We start from the raw sequence: 6000 nt of genomic DNA, 5'->3' as shown, positions 1-6000 counted from the left end.
CTATTTTATTAAATTTACATTCTGACTTTGCTCCCCAAAGAGCTGGTTGTGCATGGTGTGGCTAGAGGTATAAAATTACGCCTGGTGTGTGTAGAGGAGGTTTTCTCCCTCTGTCATAACACTAAAACCCAACAGGGTCATCCAATGAAGCTAAACATTGGAAGATTCAGGACTGACAAAAGAAAGGACTACTTCACGCAGAGCAGAGTTAAGCTACGGAATTCGCTGGCACAGAAGGCAGTGATAGCCACCAACTTGGACGGCTTGAAAAGAGGATCGGACAAACACATGGAGCATAAGGCGATTGATGGCTACTAGCCACAAGGGCTACGTTCTCCCTCCTCTGTCAGAGGCAGGATGCTTCTGAACTGTTCAGCACTGGTTAGGCCTCATCTGGAGTACTGCGTCCAGTTCTGGTCTCCGCACTTCAAGAAGGATGCAGACAAACTGGAACAGGTTCAGAGGAAGGCAACAAGGATGATCAGGGGACTGGAAGCCAAGCCCTATGAGGAGAGACTGAAAGAACTGGGCATGTTTAGCCTGGAGAAGAGAACACAGAGGTGAGATAGGATAGCACTCTTCAAGTATGTGAAAGGTTGCCACACAGAGGAGGGCCGGGATCTCTCCTCTGTTGTCCCAGAGTGCAGGACACGGGAGAATGGGCTCGAGTTGCAGAAAGCCAGATTTCGACTGGACATCAGGAAAAACTTCCTACCTGTTAGAGCCATACAACAATGGAACCAATGACCTAGATAGGTAGTGGGCTCTCTGACACTGGAGGCCTTCAAGAGGCAGCAGGACAGCCATCTGTCGGGAATGCTTTGATTTGGATTCCTGCACTGAGCAGGGGGTTGGACTTGATGGCCTTATAGGCCCCTTCCAACTCTACTATTCTAGGATTCTATGATTTGAATTCCCTGGGGAAAAGGGAACCGCAAGAGGGGAGAATTGCTGTGTGGCTCAACTGCTGCTGGTGGGCTTCTTCTCATGGGGACATCTGATCAGCCACTGTGAAAACAGGAAGCTGGAGGTGATGGGACCCTTTTGGGCTCATCCAGCCAGGCTCTTTTTATGTTCTTATCTGCCAGTCTTAAAAGATGCCTTTGTCAACCTGTGCATGTTGGACTACAACTCCCATCGCCCCCCACCTGCCCATCACCAGCTAAGCAGGGTGACACAAGCAGCAGCAGTTGTTTGCAGACCATGGGTTTCAGGCAATGTTAGTCCTGCTCAGAGCAGACCCACTGAAAACAATGGGCATGACTGCCTTGGGTTCATTAATTTCAATGGGTCTGCTCTGAGTAGGACTTAATGGGCTACCACCCCACGTTAAGAACTGTTACTCAAGAGCACCGCTGAAGACGTTTTCTTCCAAAACACATTGAGCCTGATTCACCTTTTCCTATAAACCTCTTTTTTTCTTCTTGTGATTGGTGCTTTCCCTGTTTGTTTTTCCGTGGCATTTCAGAGTTTAAAAGGGGAGGGGAGCGTGATGAGTTTGCAGGTGAACTGTTCGACAGATAAAGCACCACAGCTCAAACACGGCCCTCTTGAGTCACCGCCCACCTAAAGCACCCTGAGAACAAATAAGTGAGTTTACTTTTTTGTCACGATATCCATCCTTTTCCCCAAGGAGTTCAAAGTGGTGTATGTGGGCTCTCCCACACATACTTCTATCCTCGCAACAATCCTGTGTGATAGGTCAGGCTCAGGGTCGTCCAGCGAGTGTTGTGGCTGAGGAGGGATTTGAACCCGGGTGCCCCCCCACGTCCTAATCAAACAGGTTTCTATGAGAATAGAAGATCCTTTAGATAAGTTGAGGGCATCCTTTTCTTTTGGCGAGGGCTACATTTCCTTCCGGGCAGGGGGCTACATACTGACAATGGGAAGAGCCAAAGCCAGCAGTGGACAGGACCGGATCCAGAAGTGGGGGGGTCGTTTCTTTTCTGTCTTGCTTTCTGCTACCCCCCAACAGACCTCTCTCCCCTCCCCACTGACACCCCTGCCACTCTCTTTTCCTCCCCACCTAGAAAGCAGGCTGCTGGAGGAGGAACAGATACCTCTTGCCAGAAGTCTAAACCGATCACTTGCAGAGGGGTTTTGAAATGAGGCCAAGGGCCGTATGTGGCTTTAGGGCCACAGACTGCCCACTCTTCCTCCAGATGCTTGCATCTCAAGCTGTATACCCTAACACTTGGATGTGGACTTGTACTCGGAGACCAGTGTGAAGGGCTTTAGATGTCAGAACAAGCACCTTTACCTTGACTCGGTAGCTAAGTGGTGTTGCTGGATGGTTGTCGCAGTTCACTGCCTAACCGGGCACATTCTGTGCTAGCCAAACCTTTGGAGCCAGCCGTAAGGGCAGCCCCACGTAGAGCACATTGCAGTAATCCAGCCTTGAGGTTACCAGTGCTCCAGACATCCCCTTCTGTTGGAACGGCTGTAGATCTGTTAAACCAGCTGAAGCTGGTAAAAGACACTCCTCATCATCATGGAGGTTATTTGTGTCTCAACAGTAAGGGAATCGCCCAACGCTATCCCATTAAAAGCACACGTTCAAAAGTGGCACAGAACTCCTGCACTCTCAGGGACGTAGGAGACTGCTGTATACCCAGTCAGACCACTGGTCCACCTAGCTCAGTCCTGTCTGCACTGACTGGCAGCAGCTCTCTGGGGTTTTAGGCAGTGGCCTTAGCCCTGCCTGGAGATGCCAGGGACTGAACTCGGGCCCTTTTGCATGCAAATCGGGTACTCTACCACTGAACGGCAACCGGGATGACCCCGGGCCATCTTTACAGCCCCCTCAGCACAGCCTGTCCTTCAACGCTAAAGGGATGTTTACATCCTTGGATGCGAGGTGCTTGTTTGTCTTCTAAAAAATGCGTGTTTTACAACATTGCACTTCTGAATCGAAAGATTTCTCTTCCCCTCCCCTGCCCCACGTTTCAAAACCAAAACAAAGTGGACTCCTGGATTTCCTGTTTGCTGAGTCCCCACAGATCCTGGCGCTGTGTGACTCTCAGCTGTTGCTGCCCTTGGTGTTTTTTGCAAAGCTTCCAGGCCAGCCTTGAAACTCTCTGCCCTTCACCTTTTGCCAGGCCTTGTGTGAAAGCCCATTGTTTTCCTCAAGAGGGGCTGGGGTCCTATTCTTTGGGGAGGGATGCCTTCCCTTCCTGCCTTCCGCTCCTTGACACTTTGCCGCTTTCTGAGAGAAATGCTGAGACCACCATTCCCTTTTTAAACCTTGAGGGTGAGCTGTGTTGGCCTGGAACATCTGGTGGCCTTTATCCGAGACCCTCTGCCTCTTCCCTGCCTTTTCCCCCCTTCTTCCTAAGATTCTAAATGGGCGAGAGGGGAACATGGATGGCAAGACCAGAGTCCCATTTAAACTGGCGTTCTCTTCCCGCAGCGGCCGACTAGATGCTCACGCAATGCAGGGTTGTTGTGAGGAGACGGGATACAGGAGGCCCCCGCATCATTGTATGCCGGGGGTGGAGAAGCTCATGCCAAATGTGGCCCTCAAGGCCTCTCTGTATGGCCCTTGGAACTCTCCCCACCCTCACTGGCCCTGCTTTGCACCTTCCTTGAGTGGTTTTATTGTTATTTTTTTGCCTCTGATCATACCTCTTTGCTTGCCTGGATGGAGAGGGGTGTGTGTGTTGATACTAAACCAACTGTTCAAAGGTCAAAATTTGCTTTCATTGCTCTGTCCACTTTCGCTTCTGGCCTGCTTACCGCTGGTGTGTGGCCCCCAGAAGATTGTCCAGAAGGGAATGTGGCCCTTGAGTTTAAAAACAAACAAACAAACGGTTTCCCATCACTGGTTTGAGCTGTGCCTCCAGTTAGTCTCAGCCAGTATAGTGGACAGTAAAGTCAATTGCTACACAAAATGCCATATACCTAAATGACCTCCTTCCAAAGAAAACTTGAACCCAGGTAAAGGGTGCATTCCAGTCATTATCCAAAATGGAGACAACAGTCAATAAATCAGAAGAAGACTAGGACTGGGAAGGGCAGCTATGAGAGAACTAGAAAAGGTCCTCAAATGCAAAGATGTATGACTGAGCACTAAAGTCAGAATCATTCATACCACGGTATTCCTGATCTCTATATATGGATGTGAAAGTTGGACAGTGAAAAAGGCGGATAAGAGAAAAATCAACTCATTTGAAATGCGGTGTTGGAGGAGAGCTTTGTGCATACCATGGACCGCGACAAAGACAAAGAATTGGATGTTAGATCAAACTAAACCAGAACTATCGCTAGAAGCTAAAATGCTGAAACTGAGGTTATCCTACTTTGGACACATAATGAGAAGACGTGATTCACTAGAAAAGACAATCATGCTGGTTACAACAGAAGAAAAAGAGGAAGACCGAAGAAGAGACAGAGTGATTCCATGAAGGAAGCCACAAACCTGAATTTACAAGATCTGAACAGGGTCATATTGGAGGTCGCTGATTCACAGGGTCCCATAAGTCGTAATCGACTTGAAGGCACATAACAACAACAAAATGGTGCATCCTAGTCTCACTGCACAAACAAGTGTGGTGAACGTAATGGTGTTATTCCATGAAAGTTTATGCCACATAAGGGTTCCCCTTTGAAGGGAGGGGCTATGGCTCAGTGGAAGAGCATCTGTTTTGCATGCAGAAGGGCCCACTTCAGTCCCTGGCATCTCCAGGTAAAGCTGTGGGGAAAACCTTCTCTGAAATCCTGGATAGCCTTTGCTCATCAACTGCTTAGATGGGCCAGTGCACTGACTTGTTAGCTTCCAGTATTCCTATTCACATCAGCCTTTTATTCAGAACGGTGAGGACTAGAATCTTATTTTTTAGGAGAAGTCCCATAGCGCAGTGGTAGGCTTTGCATGCAAAAGGTCCCAGTTTGATCTCTTGATAAACTCTGGAGAGCCGCTGCCAGTCAGTGCAGACGGTGCTGAGCTATAGATGGATCAGAGGTGTGACTCAGAAAAAGGCATTCCTTTCTGTCAAGCTTTAAGATGCCCCAGGATTCATCATTGTTGTTCCAGTAATCGAGCAGAAATAGCTCTGAAAAAGAAAACAAATGGGCCTTTTTAACCTTGCTTCCCAAACCGATTAAAGCTGATTAGCTGATGATATGATCTAAGAAAAAAATGCAGCCTTAGCTAAACACCCAGCCGGCTTTCTGGAATCAGCAGATTTGCAAATCTGGCTTTATGCGGAAAAATGAAGGCTAAAGGTTTGGGTGGGAAGCTCTTCTGTAGTTGGCAGGAGACTGTCTTGAAGCGGGGGGGGGATTTGGTTTCCCCTATCCAAAAATATGTCCGACAGAAGCACAGACAATAGCGGGGATTTTTGTGGAGTGTTTGCTGAAACATTTCCTAAATTCCACAGACCTTTGTGTGTGTGCTGTGGGTTAAATCCTCTTCCCTGGGAGATGAATTTCCCTCCTGGAATCAAGTAGAAACGGGAAGTGCACTTGAGTCAGGGAGGTCAGCAGGGAGGCTTGCAAGAATGCAGTAGTGGGGAATACCAGGCCTTTTGAATTCCACGGAAATTGGGATCAGGAAGCCATCAGCCTCCCAGTGGCTGTCATTCGTCATTACACTTGGGACACGTAAAGCAAGGCGGCACCACCTGCAATCCTTTGTGTGTCTACTCCGAAGGCAATCCCATTGAGTCCAATGGGGCTTACTCTCATAAGAAGAGCCTGCTGGATTAGGCGTGTGGCCCATCTAGTCCAGCATCCTGTTCTCACAGTGGCCAGCCAGACGCCCCAATGGGAAGAAGCTCAAAAGCAGGATCTGAGTGCAAGAGCACTTTCCTCTCCTGCGGCTTCCAGCAACTGGCATTCAGAAGCCACAATGGAGGCAGAGCATAGCCATCGTGGCTAGCAGCCACTGATAGCCTTGTCCTTCCTATGGGAAGCATGCGGATGTATGCAGGATTTAGGGATAGTTTGATCTGTGACTTTCCATTTCTTTCCGTAAAAAGTTTTATTTATTAAGGAGCAGAG

Source organism: Rhineura floridana, chromosome 18 (assembly GCF_030035675.1).
Source record: "Rhineura floridana isolate rRhiFlo1 chromosome 18, rRhiFlo1.hap2, whole genome shotgun sequence".
Taxonomy (NCBI): domain Eukaryota; kingdom Metazoa; phylum Chordata; class Lepidosauria; order Squamata; family Rhineuridae; genus Rhineura; species Rhineura floridana.
This window is presented reverse-complemented; position numbering follows the sequence as displayed.